The sequence below is a fragment of the Cebus imitator genome, unplaced genomic scaffold (genome assembly GCF_001604975.1).
Source record: "Cebus imitator isolate Cc_AM_T3 unplaced genomic scaffold, Cebus_imitator-1.0 Scaffold63, whole genome shotgun sequence".
NCBI classification, from domain to species: domain Eukaryota; kingdom Metazoa; phylum Chordata; class Mammalia; order Primates; family Cebidae; genus Cebus; species Cebus imitator.
In genome coordinates, this window is record NW_016107378.1 from 4,046,280 (window position 1) to 4,071,527 (window position 25,248).

A 25,248-nucleotide genomic window follows, 5' to 3' on the forward strand; every position below is an offset into this window, starting at 1 on the left:
TTAAGAGACATGGCTTCACTCTGTCACCCAAGCCAGAGTACAGTGGTCTAACCGTAGCTCACTGCAACCTTGAACTCCTGGGCTCAAGCAATCCTCCTGCCTCAGCCTCCCCGAGACTATATGTGTGCACCACCAGCTAATTTTTTTTCTTTAGTACAGACGGGAATCTTGTTATGTTCCCAAGGCTCATCCTGAACTCCTGGGCTCAAGTGACCCTGTTGCCTTGGCCTCCCAAAGTGCTGGGATTACAAGTGTGAACCCCCATGCTGGACCTCTGCTTTCCTTAATATCCTAAAATTGTCATAACTGTTTCTACCTCCATTACTTTGATTGCACTGCTTCTGGTCCTTGCTGTCAAGTGACTTCATGCTCATATCCACTAATATTCACATTTTGTTGCATGCTGGATATGTGCCGAATACTATTCTAGTCCCTTTGCATATGGTATATGGCCTTAACCTTACAATGCCCCAGGAAGGTAAGTATTTTTATCCCTCTTACACCAAACAGTAAACTGAGGCTCATAGAGTGCTGTGGTTGCTGAGGTGCCATCCCAAGCACTGCCCCTTTTTCTGGACCAAGGCACTCATTCTCCTTGCTACTGCAGGTGTTGACTGCAAACACCTCACACTTTCATCCCTCCCCAGGAATTAGAAGGGAACGGCTTTTCCCTCCTCAGAGATAGCCCAAATTTTATGACTCACTGGTGCAGGGCTATGAAGGTTCGGCCCCCATGCCTAGTTCAGGACATTGGTGAAGGACCATGCCAGCTGTAGAGCTCCTGTCCGAGGATCAGCTAAGGACTCTAGCATCACCTCACTGAGGTTCAGCTTCCCTTTCTGCCCAGTGATGCTTCACTCTCCCCTCACAGACATTGCTCCTGAGAACATACCTAGTAAAATCCACTGATACAGCTCCCACACACAGATCTCAGAAACTCAGAGTCTATTTCCTGGAGAAACCAACTTGAGAAGGAAGATTGATGTATTTGCCCAAAATAAAGAACAAGTCCATTGTGGAGCTGGGACTTGAGCACATCTGTAGCTGGTTCAAAGACTGTGGTCTTTCCTCTTGGCTGCTCTTCTTCCATCCAAAGCCTACCCATCTTTCTTATTTCAGACAAATGTGTTTTTTTTGCCTCATGTTGCTCAAAAAAAAAAACAGATGGTCAGCATTTTAAAAATCAGCAGATTTCAGCTGGGTGTGGTGGCTCATGCCTATAATCCTAGCACTTTGGGAGGCTGAGGTGGGTTTTGCTTGAGGCCAGGAGTTTGAAACCAGCTTGGGCAACATGGCAAGAGCCTGTCTCTACAAAAAATACAAAAATTAGCTGGGCATGGTGGCATGCACCTGTAGTCCCCAGCTACTCGGGAGGCTGAGGTGAGAGGATCATTTGAGCCCAAAGGCTGCAGTGAGCTGTGATGGAACCACTATACTGCAGCAGCCTGGGCAACAGAGTGAGACCTTATATCAAAAGAAAATAAATAATAAAACTTTTTTAAAAAATAGAAATGTACAGATTTCATCAAAAAATACATTACTTCCTACTTTTTTTTTTTTGAAAATCAGAATAGCCCATCTTACTGGTTCTCTGTCACATGAGCACAGTGGCTGCTGTGGTGTAGAGGTGGGCCCTTTAGACACTTCGCAATTTGCTGCTGCGTGTGCCACCCCTGGGCAATCCCCCTGCCACAGAGCCTGGGGGATAATTGCCATTTATCATGTTGCTAGTCTGTTTTTCTTTTTCTTTCTTTCGTATTTTTTTTTTGGAATAGTTCTCTATATTCATGTCTCTACCAAAAAATGGAAAAATAAAAGAGGCCCAAAAGAATAAATATTTCAAGAAAAAATAGAGAAAAGTTATTGGGGAAGAGGGAGAGTGAAGCTTGATCTTACCTATTAATGTATAACAGAGTGAATGGGTCACAAAAATACACCGTACATTAGTCACTTCCCTATTTTATGCTGTCTTCCTGGCACCTATGGAAATTAAAGTTTTGGATTCTTGATCTATGGGCAACATCAAGGAATGATATTCCTCATCAGATGTTGTTTGCAGTCTAGCAGAAATAACCCCAGATTCCCAGAGTGAAGGGCAAAGGACGTAAGGGAGGGAGAGAGGGGTTTTGTCCATTTCTGCCATGAAATGATACCAAGGGCAAAACTTGAAACCTACTGAATTTAAGGCACTTCTGCTAAATGAGTGCTACACTGGATAATCTCAAAGGTTCAGTCCAGTTATAAATGCTATGATCTGTTATTGCTTGCTTATTGCTTCTTATGATTAAGTTTACCAGAGTAATAAACATAGTGGGCATAGTTGATACCAGATTTATTGATTAAATGATTGTTTTCCAGAGCTCAAAGTTAGAATGTCATTCAAAAAATGGAAAACTAATAACACCACAGATGTCTATATAACAAGGAGGGGGAAAAAAAAAAAAAAAAAAACAGAGCTATGCTAGAAATAGCAGGAGCTGCATACAGCGTGAAAGAAAAGTAACCACAGGTCACAAATGGAAACTGTCGTAACAATTCTGCACCAAAAAAAAAAAAAGTCAAAATGAGTTTCCTCCAGCTCTAGTTTCTCATGAACAGAAGAGCCCTTTGGACATCGTCTAGAGGGAATTGAAACTCACTACTCTGGAAAATTGATTCATCAGGAGGAGAGAAAGTCATAGTTTTTGACTTGAGATCTTTCTCCCACCTTCTGCTCCCTACTCTGTTTCAGAAGCTTTTTTCAGAAAGGGTTGGAGGATGTCTGAGATTGATATGAATCACTCAGAGTTGGAAAAGCTTCCAGTCCCTCTTCAAGTCCTTGCAAATTTTCTGGTATCATTGTTTTTAAGGATTGTTCCTGAATTATTTCATCAATCGCCTTCTTGGTTAAGATCTATGCCACACTGCACCCTTTGTGGTATGTTCCTCAAAAACTCCAATCACCTGACAGCCCCAGTCAGTAATTTCCCTGAAGTCTTGAAGAAGTGCGGAGAGGTGCCATATTGCACCACACAGCCTTTTGCCATCTTGCTGCCCTCCTATACCTTTTGGGTGTCAGCACATTCCAGAAGCCCATGTTTCCATCCATGTCCTTCTCTGGCATGCATCTGAGAAGAGTAGCGTGGACTCCTTGATTTAACTGCTTCTCTTTGGGGAACAGAGTATCCAAGTTGATCTGCCTGAAATTCCCAAGTGCCTTAAGTTCTACTACACAAAAATGTGTCCATCCTGCTGCACTTAGATATTGTAAATCTTCCAAACTACCTAGCACCCCAAACCTAGCACCTCCATATCTTTTCTGCCTGGCACTTGTATTTGATTCTTCGTCTAGAATATTAAAGCTGAGTGAAATTATTAAGGATTACTTAGTTTAACTTTCTTATTTCATAGTTAGGGAAACTGAGGGCTAACAAAAATTCAATTCCTCTCTCTCTCATTCTTAAAGTTCAACTATGTCAATCAGTAATCAACTTTTTTTAAAGCTCCTTGTTCCACATGAAGAACTATTGGCTTCACTTATATCCCAAACCATATGCACTCTGTAGTATGGATGACAGAATTTCTCAAGATAGTTTTGACCATACTTCATTTTTGCCCTCTGCTTTTTGATATTAGAGCTTAACACCCACATAATGTGGAACTCCACTGTATATAATATGTGCTATGGGGAATACCTTGAAGGGATAACCAGTATGCCTAGGGACTGGTAAGTACAAAGCAAAGAGGTTTAAGACATTGCAGAAAATTGCTAGAGCTCTAAGGTCTTTAGCATGGTTACATCATGGGGCAGGAGGTTTGTGTGGTGTGGGAGGTGGACAGATGGGAGCTGGTGCTGCCTTGCATGGCATGAAAGAATTTTAAATTTTTGTCCTGTCGGTGATGGACAGTCACTGAGGAGGTATAGGGAGAGGGCAACTTGGTAAATTTTTGCTTTTTGCTTCCACAGGAAGGAATAAGACCACTTGCAGAGGGATGATACAAGAAGTCAAGAGACCCTTGCAATGATCTATATGAGAGAGGAAGTCACAGTAGTGGCTGGAGAGGGAAGATGAGGGAATAGATAGATCGGGACCTGTTTAGGGGACAGAATTGGCAGGATTTGAGAATCAACTGGGTATGGCCAGTGATTAACAAAAACTAGGGTAGTTGAAATATCTGTGTCCTAAAAAGGCACTTAGTTGGTAATTATCATTCAAATCATACTAGCTTGAGTGCCATTTTAATATTTAGACTCCAAACTCAAGTAATAGTCCCATGCTTTCTGCTCCAAATGCTACAGTACACCTTGACCAAATTTAAACACAAGCTATTAGATGGTGCTTCCATCAATTCTTTAGTCCTCAACTTAATCACACATAAAATTTTCCAATGGTTTCAAAGTCCAAGAGTCAGTAAGGTCTGAGTTTTTTAGAGAGTTGATTTTACTACTGTTTCCTCTTGTTCATGAGGCTAATTTTAAACACAGCCTTTGGATATGCTGTAAGTTGGTAATGATCCCCCAAAAATACATAGACCAATTGCTTGAGAATCAGAGTCAACAAATAACAATACACTTGTTTCTGATTTGAGTGAATACCCGTCAGCATTTTCGACAAACTAAATAGTAGATTAAGGTTGCAAAATTCAAAGGCCTATGCAGTCCAGACCAATAGCAAATAAAGTGGAAAAGCTTAGGTAAGTTCACATTGTGCATATGAGTGGTGAGGATTACAGGAAAATGAAGAACCGATGCCCTATCTAAAGAAGCAGCTTCCTACCATTCTCTAGCCTTTCATTAGTAGGCAAAAGGGCTGGTCCAAGGCTAATAGATATTCCAGTGTTTTTTGTTTGTTTGTTTGTTTGTTTGTTTGTTTTTAAGGATAAGTGACTATCTGGCTAATTAAAAAAAATTCTGGTCCAAACAAACCATGTTTGTGAACATAGACCATGAACAACCATTTGTATGTAGACCCTTGCTATTCAAAAGGTCTATAAAAATAAATTCAGCAGAAAATGCTTTTCAAGTATGAAAAAATGCTTCATTCCAACTCCAAGAGGGTTAAAAATGCTTCAGGCAAACAAGTTAAATGACAATAAAATGTATTTACTGCTACAGTGGCTGGCTTACCAGGGATTATAATCTAGGGACCAGCAGCATCAGCATCCCCTGGGAACTTGCTAGAAATGCAGAATCCGAAGCCCCATCCTAGACTTGCTTAATCAGAACCTAGATTTTTAACAAGGTCCCTGGTGACTGGTATCCATGCTAAAGTTTGAGCAGTGCCGGCTTGAATGAGCTCATGCACAGAGCCTACATTGCTTACTTTCTTCTTCTGTACCCTAGGGCAGGCATGCAGAACAATTTTCTGTTACCAAAGCAGAGCATGGGTTGTTTTTTGGAGAACAGAGCTCCAACAGGGCCCTCTTTGAGTCGACTCAAGGGAGCCACAAAAAATCTTCTGAAGTCCACAGGTAGCACAGTAAACGTGTCTTATGCAGGGCCAGAACTAGGTTGAGGCCAGTAAGATACTTGCCCAAGATGCAAAATGTACAGAGGTACCAAAATACCTAGTAATCAAGATCAATAACACTTCAATGCAATAATTTTTTAAATTAAAATTAATGCAAAGAAACCCAATATACAAAATATCATAATTTTCAAACTCGCCTCATCCCAGTACCAGCTCAGCTTCTGTTCAAGCCAATTTAAATATTTCTGTAATCTATTGTCTCCTGCTATTCATACTTGTCCTTCAAAAGCCACTGAACAAGAAGCATAATTTCAAACCTATAAAAATAAATTCAACAGACAAATGCTTTTCAAGTTGGGAAAAATGCTTCATGCCAACTTTAGGAGGGTTCAAGACGCTTCAGCGAAACAGGCTAAAAGACAATAAAATGTATTTATGGCAGTAGTCTCTGGTTTCGCAGGGAATCAGCCCTTCTCCATCTTTTGTCCCTATTATCTGCTTAAGGACAGATAGTAGGGACATTATCTAAATACCAAACCAAGAATCGGAATTACCATTAAGGAATGAAACATGCCTTTACTGTGCTTGATACTCCAGTGACTTTGGGGGAGGAGATAGGTTTGAAATGGGACTTTGGCAAGCCAGCTGAGATGAAAATAGCCAGGAAGCTGCCTCTGTGTGTCTCTCTCACACATAGACTTCCGTTTCACGGCCAGAACCTGGAAGTGCCCTGGGGTACAGGAAAGAAGAAACTCAGATGAGAATGAATGCATCACCCTTAGGCGTGTTTCAGTTCCTGTCTGGGGAGTACCAGCTGCAGATACCAAGAAAATAGTGACTTTTCTTGCCGACTCTGTGCAGGCTGGAACGGGGAAGGAAGAGCTGACAAAGTGTGCCCTGAACCGCAGCTCTGAGGAGGCAATGCCTTGATATCCCCATGGCATTTATGTCTGCATCATTTATGCAGAACATTCTAGGTTCTTCCATTGTTAATTGGCTTCCTGAGGGAGCAAGTGAGGTCATCAGATGAAACAGCTTTGGAGCAAAATAGATGCAGTGTCAGAGTGTATTCCCACCATTCACCTGAGGGTCCGCACTATTCCAGGCATCTATTTTTTCACCCTTGCAGGACAGGTTTGAGATCATGCCTATGAAATCCTTCAATATGTGACCTAGCAGGGAACCTGAAACCCAAGAGGCAAAAACCATCCTTCTCAACCAACCTGTAAGATCTCCGAAAGACGGGAGCCCTCTATTTTATTCCCAGTACTTACCAGTAACTTATGTTTGCATAGTGCATTTAAAGTTTCAAAGCACTTTGCCTTAAAATCATTATACTGTGTCATTCCAACATTCCAATAAATTAGGCAGGGCAAGAATTATTATTACTGTTTTTAAATGTGGAAAACGTAGCAACTATTAGAAACAGGTCTTCTGGCTGAGTCCAAAGAATGTTTCAAATCTTTTGTCCCCTGCGTTTTGCAAATATTTAAACAACAAATATTTGTTGACTATAAAACTTCAGGGACCCAAGTGAAAAGTTCAAAATACTGATGACCTTATTCTAGACCCAAAAACTGCATTTTGTTGTGTATTTTTTTTTCTGATGACAGATTATTAAGGTGCTCAAGGTGACAGAACTTCTCTTTATATATCTTAAAATCCCATCCAGCATCAAGAAGTATTGCTTACATAGTAGGAGCCAGGGTTGGTCTTCTGGCTGATTGTGTGAAAGTGATAATTGATGTATGGCTATTAGATGTTTGCATACATTAGACATTTGCTCACATTTTCACGGATAAAATGAAATGGAGAATGGGCTTATTTTCATGTCAGTTGTAACCTTGTGTTAATACTCAACCCAGAACACATGGCTTTCTATAGCCACCACCACTGTACTCCCTTTGAGGGGCGTCTGTCCTGAGTTGGCCAGGATCACCTACCTTCTGCCTAAGCGTTTGGAGGAGTTTTGGGAGTTCATCTTTCACAAACACTTTAGAAATACTGAAGCCATTCTATGGGTCAGTGCTGAATTTAAGGAGCTACATATCAACTTGAATCAGACTGATTGCAACTCCTCTGAACCTAATTGGCAAAACCTAACTGCATTCATGTTTTATTAAAAGCAACTTTCATTACACAGGCGGTGCTGTCAGAAAAATAAATTACATCTGCAAGTACTTAAGTATAAAATTTTGCAGATAACTTCCAGTCGTCGGTAATTTTATATTAGAAACTGTTTTTCCAATACATGCTAAAACTTTGTTCATCAGTATTAAACACACTTTACCTACCACTCTTGGAATATTTATGGGACTTGTAATATAACCTTTTTTTTTTCTTCTTTAGAGATTTAGTAAACTGTTTGCTGCCAACTTTAATTTTGGCAGCCTCTCTAGGCCCTTTGGAAACTATAGATTGGTTTGTGTTTTACATTCCACTGCTTGCCACTCTCCTTCCTACAATAGATTCCGATCCATTTAAAAAAAAAAAAATTGGTGGTAAGTGTTGGCTGCAAAACAAGTGGGCCTCACTTGAAAACACAACAAATGACTCATATAAACTTAGAGATGGGGAAAATTATAAAGAAGACCTAATTCACTCTCTACCACTGAATAAAATGTTTATATCCCCACTTTGGGAAGTTTTTGTTGACTGTCCCTATGGGATGCCCCCAAAATTCTGTTTTCCTAGTTGTACCCCTAATTTACAACAATGCAGTCAGGTTGTATTTTTCACCACAACCAGATTCCAAAATAGACCTTTGTATTACTTCGGAATGCTTTTGCCACCAACAAACATTGACTAGTTGTAGCTTTAGAAAGCAAAACTTTTGGCCAGGAGCAGTGGCTCATACCTGTAATCCCCGTGCTTTGGGAGGTTGAGGTGGGAGGATCGCTTAAGGCCAGGAGTTTGAGACAAGCTTGGGCAACATAGCAAGACGTCGTCTCTACAAAAAAATTGTTTTAAGTAGCCAGGCATGGTGGCATGTGCCTGTAGTCCTAGCTACTCAGAAGGCTGAGGCGAGAGGATTGCTTGAACCTGGGAGTTCAAGGCTGCAGTGACATGATTAAGCCACTGCATGTCAGCCTGGGTGACAGAGCAAGACCTGTGTCTAAAATAAATAATAAGAAAATGTTTAAAAATAAATTGAAAACATAACTTTTTATTTTGAAATAATTTAAAGTAACAGAGTACTGCAAGCATTGTAGGGTCCCATATACCCTTTATCCGACATCCTCTAACATTAATGTCTTACATAACCAAGGTACATTTGTCAAATATGAGAAATTAGCATCACTACAATACTCTTAACTAATTTTACAAGCTTCATTTGGACTTCTTTTCAAGATTTTCCCCTCATGTCATTTTCTGTTCCAGGATTCAGCTCAAGATCCTACATTGCACTTAATTTTCCTCACCTTCTTCTCCATTCTATGATAGCAACTTAATATTTACTTACATTTTAAGACCTGGACACTTTTGAAGAGTACTGGCCAATTACTTTGTATAATGGTCCCCAAATTGGGACAACATAATCTTCTTTCACAATTAGGCTAGGGTTACCCTTTATGGGAAGAATTCCATCAGGGCGAAGTGCTCTATATCTGCAGGCATTGATGATGTTTCATCACTGGTGATGTTAGGATTAGATGGTGACTGCCAGTTTGCTCCACTGGAAAGTTACTGTTTTCTCTTTCCAATTAATAAATATATGTGGGGAGAGATATTTCAAGACCATGAAAATATCCTATTTCTCATTGGACTGTTGCTCACTAATTTTAACATCCATCAGTGGATCTTACTTGCAGTAATCAGCACTGAGGTATTCCGATAGTGATTTTCTTTTCCTTGCTTCTTTCTGTTTGTTAATTGAAATTTTTCTGTAAGGAAGAGATGTCTTTTCTGCCCTCTCTTTTTATTTATTTGATTACTTATTTGTAAGTAGAGACACAAGGATATTTTATTCTTTAGGTTATAGCAATCATCTAATTATTTATTTTGTTGCTCAAATTTTTCCCAATTGTGTAGATCACTGAGAACATTTTCAGTTTGGCCCCTGTGCCCTCCTGCTGTTTTCATTTTTGTTTTGCTGTGACACAGGATCTCACTTTGTCACCCAGGCTGGAGTGCAGTGGAATAATCAATTATGGCTCGCTGCAGCCTCAACCTCTCACTCAGCCTCAAGCAATCCTCCTACCTCAGCCTCCCTAGTAGCTGAGACCACAAGTGCATGCCACTACATCTGACTAATTTTTAAAATTTTTTTTGTAGAGTTGGGGGTCTCACCATGTTACCCAGGCTGGTCTTAAACTCCTGGGTTCAAGACATCCTCCTGCCTAGGCCTCTCACAATGCTAGGATTACAGATATGAGCTATCATTCCCTGTCTCCTGTGCCCTTTTAACATACCTATTCCATTTTTTTCTTTTAAAGTACTTCCTTTTGTAAAAATGTTAACTGACAAATAATAATTATATATATTTATGGGGTACAATGTGACATTTTGATATAAATATACATTGTGGAATCATTGAATCAAGCTAATTAACGTATCCACCAGCTTGTCCTTTGTTGTGATGGGAACATTTAAATCTACTCTTCTAGCAATTTTGAAATACACAATACAGTATTATTAACTGTGGGTCACCATGCCATGCACTAGATCACTGGAACTTATTCTTCCTGTCTAACCCGTTACTTATGGCACCACAATACGCCCCAGGCTCATCTTGAATTTTTTTTTTTTTTTTTTTTTGCCCTAGCCCAGGAATCAATCACTTTTCCGAGGAGCCTTGGTTTCCTTTATTGGAGAATGATAATTTAAGCGCTAGGAGTGCTACTTGATACTGGGACATTATTGTTTTTATGCCTTCTAAGGAGATAGAGCTAGGAAATGTACACTTATTTATAAACACTAGCACATGTGTCCACACATATCTATGTTTACTTTGTTATCAAACTATCTGCATATATATATACACATATATATTTAAAATAATGAGTTTATACTAACAGCTCTGACTCTAAATCTGCACCACAGGGTTTAGTCTAGCTTTCTTCACTTCCTCATTTGTATTATAATTTCTTCCTCTGACCATGGAAAACCTGTTTCTCATTATCTACAATATACTTACTATTTGTCTAATGCTACTATACATATAGTTTCGGAATTGCTAACCCTTTCTCCGTGAAAAACACGTTTGCCAACTAAGTACAGTGTTTGCGTGTTGTGCCTTTTGCCTTTAGCCTGATAGCATCCAGTGAGAACACCTTTTGCCTTTAGCCGGATAGTGGCCAGTATTCCAAAGTGACTTAGATCAGTTCCTTCAACTCCATTGCCTCCAGTGTGGTTATTATTCATTTGTAACAAAGTTTGATTCATTGTCACAGGTTGTAATCCATCTTGGGTTATCCTTCATTCTGATTGACTTTTTCAAAATTTATATAAAGTAAGATTCATTTTATTGTAGTCTACAGTTCTGTGTGTGTTGACAAATGCAGAGAATTGTGCATTCATCACTTACAGATCATTTCCATCACCTTCATGCTGTTGCCTGTGTTTTCAAACCCATCTCCCCATCCCACCATCCCTGGCAATCACTCATCTCTTTTCACCTTCCATAGTTTTGCCTTTTCCAGAATGTCATTAAATGGAACCAGGCGATAAGTAGCCCTTGGGATGATCTAGCTTCTTTCTCTTAGCAAAGTGCATTTAAAATGTATCTACATTATATTAATCAAGTTTGTTTCCTTCCATTGCTGAGTAACATTCTACCGAATGGATTAATCACATGTTGTCTGTCCATTTGCCAGTTGAAGGATGCTGGGTTGTTTCTCTTATATGTTATTCATTCTAACTCATATCTCAATACTTTTTGCATAAGCCAAGATTACCCAGCTTTTCTCAAATATTGTCTTCTAGCGGTTGTATAGTTTTATGTTTTACATTTAGGTCTATGATGATCAAATTTGAGTTAATTTTTGTATAAGTCATGAGATATAGGTCAATGTTTTTTATTCTTGTCATTTTTATAATTAATATTATTTCATATTTGAATATTCAATTGTTCCAGACCCATTTGTTGGGAAAAAAACACACATTCTTTCTCTATTGAGTTGCCTCTGCCTTTTTGTCAAAAAATAGGTCAAATCTATTTGTGTGGATCTATTTCCAGACTATCTATTCTGTATCAATAATCTATTGAACAATCCTTTCACACTTTCTTGCTTACCATAGTTTTATAAAAAGTCTTGAAATTGGAAATTGGGTAATGTGAGTCCTCCAAGTTTATCCTCCCTTCATAAAATCACTCTGAGTATTCTAGATCATTTGTGCCATTAAATTTTTTCATATAACAAGATTTACAGTAGGTGAGGTTGCTGGTTCCAGGTATGATATAGTGGTTCTATAATGTCATCAATATTCCAGGTTCTGCCTGACTTTCCTTCTGTATGTTGTCCCTGCTTCCCTAAGTTTGGAGGTCAAAATATAGTTTATTACTATATTTTGTCACAGTTCTAAGCATCTCCTGTTTACACTCAAGGCAGGGAAAAAGAAGCCATGTGTTTAAAATTTCTCCTTTTTTCACATTGAGTAAAATATTTTATTAAAGCTTTCATGACCAACTCTAAGTGCAAAAGCAAAATAGAATGAGGCTGTACCAGCTTAAATCAGTACTTTGCGCTAGGGGTGAGTTTGCTTCCCAGAGACATTTTTGATTGTCAATACTCAGTCTGGTGCTATGGATGTATAGTGAGTAGAAGCAGGGATGCTTCTAAACATCTTACAATGCATAGGATAGTCCCCTACAACAAAGAATTACCTAGGCCAAATTAGTGCCAGGGTTGGGAAACCCCCATTCAGATTGATTATGTCCATCACAACTCTTCCCTGGGGCTGGGGACGTTGATTTCCAAACAAACCATAGAAGGTGAGAGCAAGGAAGAAGGGGGAATAGCAAATAACTAGTTGATCTACCTTGGACAGTTGCCCACTTTGAGCCAGAGTCATAAAGAGAGTATGGGGACGGGCATATAAGTTTCAAAAAATTAAACTTTTGTCATCTGTATCCCAGTACGGTGATGATCGGGACTACCAACAAACTTGAGGATATGCTAAAGAGTATGATGAAACTCTAACCCAGCGGGAAAATAGTCAGCTCTCAATGATGGAGAATGAGAGGTGAAAAAATCAACCCAGAAAATCCAACAAGGGGATTTCCCAGAGGAGAAAGGACCCAAGAAAATCATGCAGTGGTTCAAACCTAGGGGTGGCAGATGGGAAAAGAGTAAGTTCTGTCTTTAATCATATCTTCTGTACTGAATAGCAGAACATTAAGATAATAAAACTATTCTCGAGTCAGCTGAGTTTAAGAAGAGGCTTCAGAATCACACCAGCTTGGAAATGCTGGAGACCACAATGGCAGAACAAATTCCCTTGGGTTTGTCTGTGACTGTTCATGCATGTGTGTGAGAGTGTGTGTGTGTGTGTGTGTGTGTGTGTGTGTGTGTGTGTGTAGGAGAGAAAGAGACGGGTAAAGACAGAGGACAGCAAGATAATTAAGACTGCTTGCTCGGCCTCAGGTCTGGATACCAGCCCTACATGCACCATGCTCCAGCATGGTAAACCTGATCTCCTCAACAGAATTCATGGAATCTCTACTTGCTCACTTCCAAATGGGAGTAATCTGTGGACTCACTACCTAGTCAGCCATGAGGGCTAAATTCTTGCAAAGTGTGAAACACAGTCTATGACAACCGCTAACCAAATGTTAGCTGGCCTATTATATGATTATATATAAAAAAAATGTTCATGTGGGTTTTGTTGTAGTTCTCAGCAGTGAATGTGGAAAATCATTTACTGACTGTCTCAGTAGCATAATGATTGCAATTACTGGAGACGACTTATTCCTTCTGTCTCCAAGAGCTTCCAAGGGGACTTGACTGCCAGCACATGGAAACCCCAGGACAGAGACCCCAGGTCCCCTGTGGCCATGTCTACCTTAGAACCAAATATCCTATGTTCTCAAATGACTGCATGCAGCCCCACGTAGTAACTGCAGTGTTTTGAGCAGAGAATGATATCAAAAATACCGCTTGAGAAAGAATTCTCAGGATACATGTGCAGTTTAGCATGGAGGTCAGGGGAAGGAGCAGGGTTTCAGAAGCAGCAGATAAGGGGAAGTCAAAACCCATCCCCCTCCTTCCTCCCATGTCCAAGCCTTCTCCGAACCCTCCAGATTTGACTTAAATCCACTTCGTTCTTTCCATGGCCTCTGCAAACCCTCTGCCCTCTCACGAACGCACCAGAATCCGTATGTGTTTCTTAGAACTGCTCTAACAAAGTGCAGCAAACTGGGTGTCTTAGTAAAACAGAAATGTACTGTCTCACAGTTCTGGAGGCCAGAAGTCCATGATCAAGGTGTAGGCAGGGCTATCTTCTCTTTGAAGGTACTAGAGCTAGGGAAGGGTGTGTCCCAGGCCTCTTGCCTAGCTTCTGGTAGTTTTTTGGCTTGTAAGAAAAAAAAAAAGCAATCATCACATGGAATTCTTTCTTTGTGCCACCATATCAAAATCTGTGTCAGTCAAAGTTCTCCAGAAAAAAGGACCAGTGGGACCAATGGGAGTTATGTAAGTATATGTGTTTTTCTCTCCCTCTCTCTGTCCTTCTCTCTCTCTTCCTCTAAATACATACATAGCCATATATGATCCATATATGTAATTACCACTCACATATAAGCATATATATGAGTTAATTGTATATGAATTATAATTATATATCTGCATTTATTTCTCTCTATATATGTAATATATGTGGAATAAATATATATAATTATATATATGTATTATACACATACAAATTATGTACATATGTGTATTATAGAAGGTTATAATTATATATTCACTTCATATATATTAAAAGAAATTTACATCTATAAAGAAAATATGCATTAGTAAAAGTATCTGTGTCAGAAAGAGCAGCTCCATTACGACTTTTATTACTTGAAAGACTTACCTGCATAACGAGACAAATTTTATTCTTTTCCTTCCCTCACCCTTGTCTCTACCACTCCTCAGAAGCCAAAGCCCCTATTCCTTTCTGTAGCTCAGGATATTAAATAAGTTTCAGTCAGCTTGCCCTTCATATATTTGTGGGACTCCTTTGTTCACATACGTAATAAGTATGTTTTTTCTCCTGTTGATCTGTCTTATGTTCATTTAGTTTGTAGCTCAGCCAAAGAATCTAGAGAGGTAGAGGGAACGATTTTTCCTCCCCCACAATACATACATGAGTAGTAAATACGTACATACACGCATTACTTACTCAAACTGAGAGAGAGAGAGAGAGAGAGAGAGAGAGAGAGAGAGAGATTTAAGGACTTGGCTCGTATGACTGTAGGAGTTGGCAAGTCTGAAATCCATAGGGCAGGCTAGCAGGTTGGAAACTCAGGGAAGAGTTGATGCTACAATTTTGAGTCTAAAATTCTCAGAGCAGCAGTGCACAGGCAGGCTTTCACTGCTGCAGTCTTGAATGGAATTAGTCCCCACTGGGCTGCCCTTATCTTTTCTTGCCTTCTTCAGTCCATTCTCCACACAGCAGCCACAGTAAGTTTAAAATGCAAACAGGTCATTCTTCTCAGAATACTTCAGCGAGTACCCCACTGCTTGTAGAATAAATTACAAACTCCTAATGGTCTGAAAGGGAGGGTCTCAATTTGTGCAGCATAGTTCTGGTTTCAAACTGTTATTTTGGTTTTCAATAGCACCCTCTTCCCTCAGACCTGTCCCGGGTAGACAATAAACCATACGATCAGCCTGCCTAGGCCTGGAGTGGCCTGGTACCTGCAGACTGTCTGGCCAGCCTCACGCCAGTGTCCCCTTCTGCTTCTCACTCTGGCCACGCTGACTCATCAGTTTCTCTCTCCAGCCTTCCTCCACTCTTGAAGCCTTTGCTTAAGCCACCGCCTCTGCTGGGGACTCTCTTCCTTCCAAGCCTCCTATACTAGCTAATTTCAAATATTTCTTGGATCTCAGCACCATTGTTACCATTACCCCAACCCTTTTCTAGAGAGATCTCCCTGAGTGTATTAGCGTTCTCCCAAGAAATAGAACCAAAAGAAACAGGCTGTGTATATACAGTCATGTAGCACTTAGCGGGGATATGTTCTGAAAAATGTGCTGCTAGGTAATTTCTAGGCTATGCAAACATCCTAGAGTGGATTTACCTACACTTAGATGGTGTAGCCCATGACACACCTAAGCTCTACAGTGTGGCCCATCACTCCCAGGCTACAAACCTGTACAGCATGTGACTATACTGAATACTGTAGGCAGTTATAACACAATGGTAAGTATTTGTGTGTCTAAACATATCTAAACATGGAAAATATACAGTAAAGATAGAAGGGTATAATCACATGAAATCACCATTGTATATGCAATCCATCATTAACCAAAACGTCATTGCGCAGCCCATGACTATCCGTGGCTTACTCAATTATGGAGGCTAAGAAATCAGTTCCAAGATCTGCAGTCAGCCCACTGGAGACTCAGGAGAGCTGGTGTATAGCTGAAGTCTGAAAGCTGGCAAACTTGAGACCCAAGAAGGGCCAACATTTCAGTCTGAGTCTGAAAGCTGGAAAAGACACATGTCCCAGATCAAGCAGTCAGGCAGCAGGGGTTCCCTCTTACTCAGCCTTTTGGTTCTATTCAGATTTTCAATTGTTTGGATGAGATGTGCCCACATCGGGGAAGGCAACCTGCTTTACTCAGTCCACTGATTCAAATGTCAATCTCATCCAGAAACACTCTCACAGACACCCAGAATAATGTTCGGCCAAATGTCTGCACACACTATGGCCCAGTCAAATTGAAATATAAAAAGTAACCATCACACTCAGATTTTCAACCATATTTGTATGAGTCAGTAGGAGAAAGAAGATGTGACTATGAAGTCAGGGTTGCTGGCCTGAAATACCAGAGGGCATGCAATGGGCAAAACCCAGAAATAAGCCTATGAAGCAGAGCATTGTGAGTAAAATGAAAGTTGAAAGCTCTTGACTCAGATACACAGGCTGGTTTCTTTTTTTCCTGGTAGTCATCGGACACAATATCTATTGAACTTTAGAGTATTGGGTGATGACCGGGAGAATGAATGAGTCTGTCTTCCACCATCCTCCCCGACATACTTCCATGCGTGGCTTGTTTCTGCACAGTTGATTTACTGACTGGGAGGTGTCTGCAGGTGTGAGGTTTCTGTCTCTTTCCTGCCAGTCTTCTCTCCTCCCCTCCATCCTCCTCCACTCTTACCCCTCTCTCTTCCGTCCTTCTCCCCATCTCTACTCTTTCTTTTTCTCTTTTCCATTTTGATTATTTAATGCATTCAGGCAAAGCTCCAGGAGGGTCAGATTTCTCTGAATCTTAAGCCAGAAAACTAGACATGGTCCTCTCGGGCACTCTGCTGTTCCCAGGCCCTGGCAATTTTCTTTTGAAGCCTCTTTCTCACTGCCTGATGTCCTTGCCCTTCCTTGCTTGATTCCAATGACAACTTACAAGTAGCACCCTGATTTCCAGCACCCTATCATCATCCTGCCCTTCCCCAGCTCCTCTACTCCTCCATCAGAGGTGAACACTTTCAGCAAATTGACCTCTTCCCTTTGAGGTCCTCTTTCTTTCTCAAGAGCCTACAGTGACTCCCTCCTGCCCAAATCATCAGGTCTGAATATTTCTCCTTTGATTTCAACATTTTCTATGTCTTGGTCACCACCTGCCTTTTCAGCATGAGCCCCCAACAGAGCAGGGCATGAGGCATCTGCTGTTGCCTAAGCTCCTCAAGCTGTTCTCCTCCAGCCTCCATCCTATCTCCAGGCCTCTACTTACCCTTCAAGATCTCTTTCCCTCTGCTTCTCCACATCTTCTGCAGCCCCAATGACACTTTGGCTGAAGAATTATCCAGAGATGCTCATCTCTTCTTGTCCTGGTCTCTGTGTCTATGCAGCAGTCTTGGGTGCTCTTATCTCATCAAATAATAGAGTGCTACTCTTTGAAAGTCACAGTTGTGACTTTGGGTTTAATTTATCACTGTGTCTGGCACTCACAACATACTGTCAAATATGGATGCATAATCATCGTACATATTTATGGGGTTCGTGCAATATTTTGAAATATGTGGATAATGTGTAATGGGAGCTGAGGGTGGAGCTGACCCAACTCACGTACTCACGTGGAAATTGGCAGGTCTCAGTGTACACCATTCCACAGGGCTCTCTCCTGCCACTTGGAGGGCAGCAGAGCTCACCGAGGACTTCACGGGTCTCTTTCCATCCTGAGAAACGTGCATTTTCTGAGTCGTGGAGCTGTGACGCAGCAGGATTACACATGTGCTGCTGTGAAACCTGAAATCAGAGCCAGGCGGGACCTCCCCTGAGAAAGGCTGCCTATAAATCGTAAAACCCTTAAATGAATAGCTTAGGGGCACAGGGTTGCCTTGGGTTAGGGTTAATTGGGTCGGGTACAAAGAGTTTTATGTTCATAACTTACTGTCCATTTACCTCTTCTGATTTTCTGAAAGTTATTTTTACTCTAGGGCAAATTTGTATTTGCTTTCCTGACAATGATCGGTTTGAAGCTGAACCCTTTTCCGCCGTTGGGAACTTGTAAGTTGCTCAATATCTACCAGATTTTCTCTCTAATGCATCTGCTTCAAATAGGTCGAAGAGGAGAGGAAGGGCTTTGTTTTGTTAAGTTCTCCTTCTCTACACAGAAATTTGCTTCAAACTAATCTTTGCTTTGCTCTTCTAATGCCCTAAAAACATTTTTCTTTTTTGCCTATTTATTCCCTGGCACATTCTAGGCTAACACTCTAGCCTCCATTTTTCAGTAGTAAGCTAGAGGCTGCAGCCCTGACTGTGTCCAGCTACACTGGAGCCCACATACCTGGTCTGTCACTATTCGCCCTGTGACTTGATTCCAGCCATTTAACCTCACTGAGCCTCAGTTTCTTCACATCCAGGTTGGTTCTGACTACAAGTCATGGCTTTTGTGTAGATTTAAGGAAATAATATTGTATGCACAAGGTGCTACTGTATTGAAGGCAAATAGTTAATGCGCTAAGGTTACCATAGAATACTGACTAGAATAGTGGTTAAGAACACAGGCTCTGAAGCTAGACTGTTCAGGTTCAAACCCAGCTCTAATTTGGACAAATTAGGTTAAACTCCCTGTATCTCAGGTTCCTGGATTGTAGACGGGAGTCCATAATTACACTCTACATTGGATTTTTGTGAAGACTAAATGAGCTGATCTACGGGAAATGCTTAGAGTATTTTCTGGCATGTAGCACACTATCAAAAAAACATGTTAGCTATTAAGATTACAGGAGGGTAGGAACAAGACTTCCCATCTGCAAAGCTGTTGCTTTCCAAATAACCTGCTCATCATAAAATTAACTTTTCTCCCGAAATGAAACACACTCAACACATCATTCAATCACTCCAGTTTTCTCTCCTTCGGCAAAGACAGATTGCCTGGGCACCTGCAGAGGGCTTGGTAAGAGGCAACGTGGAATGAAATTCTCTGCAGTGTCAGGAAAGAAGCTGCAGGAAACGCCACTCAGTGCTTTCCAGGGAGGGCGACCCACATACAGTCAGTTTAGACTGGAGTAAAAACACTGGCAACACCACTGTCCCCTCCTGATACAGCTAGAATTTCTCTTATTTGCAACTGAGAAAACTGACTGATCGAATCCACAAAAGGAGATTTGTAGAGATTTCATAAAGAGAAACAAAAACAAGACACCAAGACACCCTAGGAGAAGCACTGAAGAACTTCTGCTCCTGACTTGCCAAGTCCTGATTCCCATTCATATCTGCTTCTGGAAGACATCCTTTGATCCTTCCAAAAATATCTCTGGTATACTTGAGCTCTTCTGAGCAGACTGCTGTTCCTTGTAAGCAAAAAGCCTTGATGAAGCAGTTTTGATGGATGTGTTGGATGGGACTACTTGCCATCTCTTAAATTCCTGCATGGTCTTATAGCTACTCAGAAACCACATGCTCAATGAATGGCGAACCCTAGCACCATTACACCCCTGCATACTCACAATAAGAAAGCCAAGCTTACACGTGGAAGAATGAATGGAGAATTTTCTCCACCAAGAATCATGTGGCTATAAGGGATCCTTTTTTCCTCACTTTCTCAGGCTTATGCATCTCTAAATGTCCTCGTTAGCTCTAGGTCTGATATTGTCATGATAGAAGTGGCGAGCAAGCCCCTTTTTCCGATAAAAAAAAAAAAAACAGAAAAAGATAGAGAAATAAAATCCAAGAGGGGTCAACTTAATAAACAATACAGAGTGCTCTAGTTTACAAGTATATTATTTTTTGGAACTCTTCCTTCATTCCTCAAAACCAGAAAGTGACATTTGTCAGAGAGAGCCCTTGGGATGGCAGAGTCCCAAATCAGCTCCTCCCAGAAATAATAAGGGAAGGGAGCATGACATGGCAGAAAGACCACTGCTCTGTGTATGGGACCACCTGGCTTTAGGTGGCGGTCTCTGCTTTCTCACTGCAGACCGTTGGAAAAATCACTTCCCCTCTCTGACTTCAGTTTCTCTCTCACTAAAATGGGGAGGCTGGGTTTTCACACCAGCCTATGCCTCAGAGCCACCTCCAAGCTCTCCCCACACCGCATCTCTTAGAAGCTTTAGAGTGTGTGGGAATCGGGGGCTCATGTAATGTATAAAGGTTTCTGTGCTTTATTGCCTTGTCCTAAAACAATTGGCTCACATGAGACTTTGTCCAGTCACCAGTGACATGGAGATTCTCAAAGTGAGTTGAAGTGAGGTAAAATGCACAATCTAAGAGGCTAACAGTAGCTTCACTTTCTGCTGAGAGTCTATCCTTTCCTCTGTCTTACTCCTTAGAAACACATGATTGAAACTGAATTTTGGTTTTTAGACTTCAAATGCATCATTTCTCAATATATAATTTTTAACGATGGCCTGATATTTAGAAAATCATGGATTCTAATTCTAAATCCTAACTCCAGCCCTTTGAGTTATTTACTTGGGAAGTGATTTCGCGTCCCCAAACCCCAGTTTCCATGTGGGTACAATTGGGAGAGTTTGGACACATACCTCCGAGCGTTAAGGCAGATAATTCATACAAAGCATTTATTCCTCTGACTTGCACAACATTAAAGCTCAGGGCATGTCAGCCACTATTACACTCTTCTTCTGATACTGATAGAGTCCCACGCTGACCCCACCGTGGCCTTTTAATAAGACCGCCAGAGGCTATTTGGTGTGGGTCCCTTCCTTTTACTGGAAAGTGAATACCTTTTCATGACCCAGAAACAACCATCACACACTCCCAAGACCCGTGATTTGAGTCATGGGAAGAGACACTGAAACTACTGCATTGTTTATCTCCAAGGCCTTATGCAATGTTTTTCCCACTATTTTTAAGCTCCCCAGCCTTGCCTTTCCCCTACTTCGACTCCCTAAAGCTCTGCCCCTTGTTCAGTTCAGCTATTTCAGTTTTGGGTTGAATGGTCTAGACAGGAACCAAAAAATGCACAGTCTGCATATGGGTCCCCCTGTGGGCCCCACAATTTTTCCAAAAAGAGTATAGGAACATGGGGCTGATTGACAGAGGAACTTTAATAAACTAATCCATCTAAAGGACACATCACGGAACAAGGCACACCACAGTGCTCCATAAACTATGAAAATATAATGTAGTCTATCTGTAGACTTTAAATTCCTTGGCTTTTATTTGCTTGGCTTTTTTCTGTTCTTAAGAGAATGTCAATTTGCTTGACTTTTTTCTATTCTTAAGAGAATATCCTGGCACCATGGCCAATAGCTCGGCTACCTTGGAGCAAAATGGAAAAGACAGTTCAGTCTGATTTGAGTGGAATTCTCTAGCCCTTGACACAATTTTCTTACAAACCTCCCCAGTAGTTAGCTGTAGCTACACAGCCCACAAACACAAAATCTCAGTGGCACAGAGTGATAAGCACTTACTTAGCTCACACGGCCATGGGGCAGCTGCACTCATTCCCGCTGTGGCATCAGTGAGCTAGTCTGGGCATGCCTTTCTCATAGTCGTGGAGGATACAGAAGATTATACTTACACACCCAAGTACACAAACACATTTCAAGTCCCTGCCACATCCCGTTTGCTAAGATTCTGTTGGCAGACACAAGTCAGGGGATCATACCCAAGATCAAAGGTGAAGAAGTATATTCCTCTCAAAGAAGTGTAAGAGAGAGGTCAACTACTTCTGAAAGGGAATGCTTTAACCACCACACCACTCCGAATTCCATTAATTTGCACAGTACTCCAATATGCATTTCTGAGATTCTCAGATGTGATGCATGTTGGGTAGGTGCAGAAAGCGGGTAATGACCCTTCCCTGTTTCCGTACCAGCTGGAAGGAAGTCCCTCTCTATACTTCCTCCATGCCGCCATTTAGTATCTATTCTGCAAGCAGCTGCTTCATAATCTCTGGCCTTTGCATAGATGAACATTTTGCATCTCTTGCTAAGCTGAGAAAGTCAATCAAGGCTTCTACTTATTTTGAGTCTTGGAGAGCTCTGGAGTGCCTTTCAAGGTGTTGCTAACTTTATCTCTTCTTGGAAGATTCCCAAAGAATGCCAATTTTTCCAAAAAGAGCATAGCAACATGTGGCTAATTGACAGAGGAACTTTAATTTAATGAACTAATCCATCTAAGCAGTTTAGATGCTTGAGTCCCATTCCTGTGGTCTTGTTGCATCCTCTGCTCACTTCCATTAGGGCATTTCTCATACAGTCACTATCACAGTTGGCTCATCAGGTCATGTCATCAGTGTTTCTAGACGGATGGCCAGTATTCTTTTGAATCAGAATTGTCTGCAGTACTTGGTATAATTCAGGTTCCCAGGTCTCATCATCAAAGATCATATACAAAACATTTAACAACTAGGGGGGAATGATACCAATCAGGCAGAATGTCACCTATAGCACTAAGGGACTTCAGAACACTCAACTCTGCAAAATATTACTCTTTTATTCACTGGGGAATTGCAAGGAGTCCAGGGTTGTAACCAGAACAGTTAGTGGGGTGGGGGGAGTGGGCAAATTTCAGAGGGACTGGGACATTTGGTATTTACCAACAAATAAAGAAGTATTTTAATATTTCAACAATTAGTTCATCTGTCCTAGGATGTTCCACTTGAACCATCTCTGATTAGCATTATTAGTCAAATTTTCTGGGGGTGAGGTTCAGGAATCTGTATTTTCAGCAAGTTTCAAAGTTTGTTTAGCCCTAGGAGTAGTTGCATTTATCTTGGACAATGTTTTGTTTTTTAATTTGACAGATACCAAAAACAACACAGATATCATAATGCAGATAAACTTCTTTGCATTAACTACTAGAAACCTCATAGTAAAAAGAATGACTTGCTTGTCTTTAGCAAGTGGACTGCCTGGTGGTATTTTGCTGGGGTTATGAACCTGGTTCTGACCAAGGAGTTGTGAGTGGGCAGTATGCTACCTCTGAACTGAAGCATTTAATTGCTGATTTGAGACCCTCTAGAGCTCTCTTCCCCTCTGCGAAAGCGACACTTGAGAAGGTGGTTGTTCCATCATCCTGACTCCTGTACGAGGCTGTGAGAAGAAGAGCACCTAGCCATCCCTCAGTGGACTTACACATAGGTGAGAAACAAACTTTTGTTGGGTTAAATAACTGAGATCTCAGGGTTCTTTGTTACTGCAGCAAAACTTAACCTAATTGAACCGATAACCCAATTGAAATTTAGGGTTTGGACTCAGTGTTGGCTTTCTTCAGAGCCATTAGCCACTGCCTAATATATCATTAATTACCATCCACTGCACAGATAAGGTCAAATTTAAGAAGACACACAAAAGTGCTTTGTAATCATTAAACATTTTATAAACATTTTGGAAAAGGAAGTGATTCTGTCAAACTTAATAATATTGATCTTGCCCCCTCAACAAGGCTGTAAGGTCTTTAGAAAAAGAGATTCTGTATTTGAGTACATCAAGATCTTAGATATTTCTAGGATGTACCTACCATATTATAGGGCTCCTTACAAGTTCTTAAAGAATTTTTATAGAATTGCAATTAATGGGTGACACAGAACATCAAGAAAATAGCTTTGTGGCACACAATCTCTTTTTTTATTGGTTCTCATAATAATGGGAATTCTGTTAATCTTTAGAAGCAAAATTGCTTCCCTTTATATGGGACAAAAAATGGGAGCTTTTTAGCAGCCAATGTTTAGTTCCTGAGGAAGGTGCGAGAGGACGGATGGAGGTCAGAATGGACTGTCCCCGACCCCAGGGATGAGAGATGGAGTAAATCATGAATATGATCACTACTGAAGCTGAGAAAGAGCCTATTAATGTCATGTAATGAATTTCAAAAAAGATACAGTTGCACTTAGGGTATTTAAACCTTGGAGGTTTAAACTAAATCATACTTGTCACATGCACACAGTGTCACTAATGAGCTTATGTAAATATTTAATCTTCTCTATTTGCATTACTCAGCCCAGCCTACCTCACCAGCCCCTTCTCCCAGCCTTCTCTAACATCATCATCCAGCCTCCTGGAGCTCTGTTTTTTGCAATTCACCATGCACTTCATGCCTCTGGCTGTAATATGTCTATTTCCCTCTGTCTGAACTTCCATGTTGCGTATTTCCTTTTCTACCTACTAAACAGCTACGAGTCCTTCAAGGCTCAGTTCAAATACATCTTCCTCTTTGGAAAACTTCGCCTGAACCATTTACAACTCCCCTACCCTAGTAGAATTTTATTTTCCTCCTCTTTGCCCCCATTACCTTGCTATCATTCCATAATTCTGGGTATCCATCTATTTATTCAGCAAATACTTATGAAATCTTGCTAGTTATGGGGCCAGGTGCTGAGTGTACAAAAGTGAATAAGAAATTCTAACTATTTATAACCATGAGTTCATGGACAGCGAGTGTCTTATCCATTCTTTTTAACTTCTAATGCATTTGCAGTCCTAAATAAATAATAATTACAGAATGTGTTCTCTTTATATCTCTTTAATGGGTGACATAGAGGTTCAAGAAAATAGCTTTGTGACACAGAATCCATTTTTAGTCTGCATTCTACTTCTGCCTGTATCTATCAGGGCTATTTCAGTTGGAAGTAACAGAAATGTAATTCACACCATTTTAGCTACAAAAGAGAAAATACTGGCTCATGGATTCCAGGAAAGGTTGACCACTTAATCTGGGGAAGGTCAAGGAAGGAAACTAATTTTAGGAACAATAACAGTAGAAAAGAGCGAATGCTATTCACAATCTCTCTGTGTTTTACCTTTCTGTTTCTCTTTGCCTATTCTGTTAATTTTCACTGTCTGCATCCTGGTTTTCTTGTTATGGCAGGAAATATGGTCTTCAAGAACTTCCAGGTTTTAGGTCTTACAGCATCCACCACTGACGACAGACTGCTGATTTCTCCTGCTTACACACAAGAACGTTCAAGGGAAGAATTCCAGTTGGCTCAGGGCCAACTATTTGCCAATCCTGAAGCTACCCAGCGTTACCAGGAGATTAGAGAATGATGATTGACCAGGTTGTTTCAGATGTCCAGTCCCAATCCACCCACAAAGGCTTCAGGGGTAATGTAGAGCCATCAGTTTCTCAAAAGCAAAGGAAGATTGTAAACAGCCACAGTTTCTGTCACTGATTCTGTCATTCATTTAACATGCTTTGCAGGCATACTATGTGTTTTTTGCTTGTTTTTTTTTTTTT

General features: G+C 40.8%; 1 long non-coding RNA gene across 1 annotated transcript in view; it reads right to left on the minus strand.

Annotated features, from left to right (window-relative positions):
- The window catches only part of LOC108305459, a 94,349-nt gene extending 69,341 nt beyond the window's left edge, over positions 1–25,008 (minus strand). The window contains exon 1 of the long non-coding RNA XR_001825746.2: positions 24,812–25,008. This is a non-coding gene — a long non-coding RNA (uncharacterized LOC108305459). The remainder of the gene's footprint in view (positions 1–24,811) is intronic.
- Between the last annotated feature and the right edge of the window lie 240 nt (positions 25,009–25,248).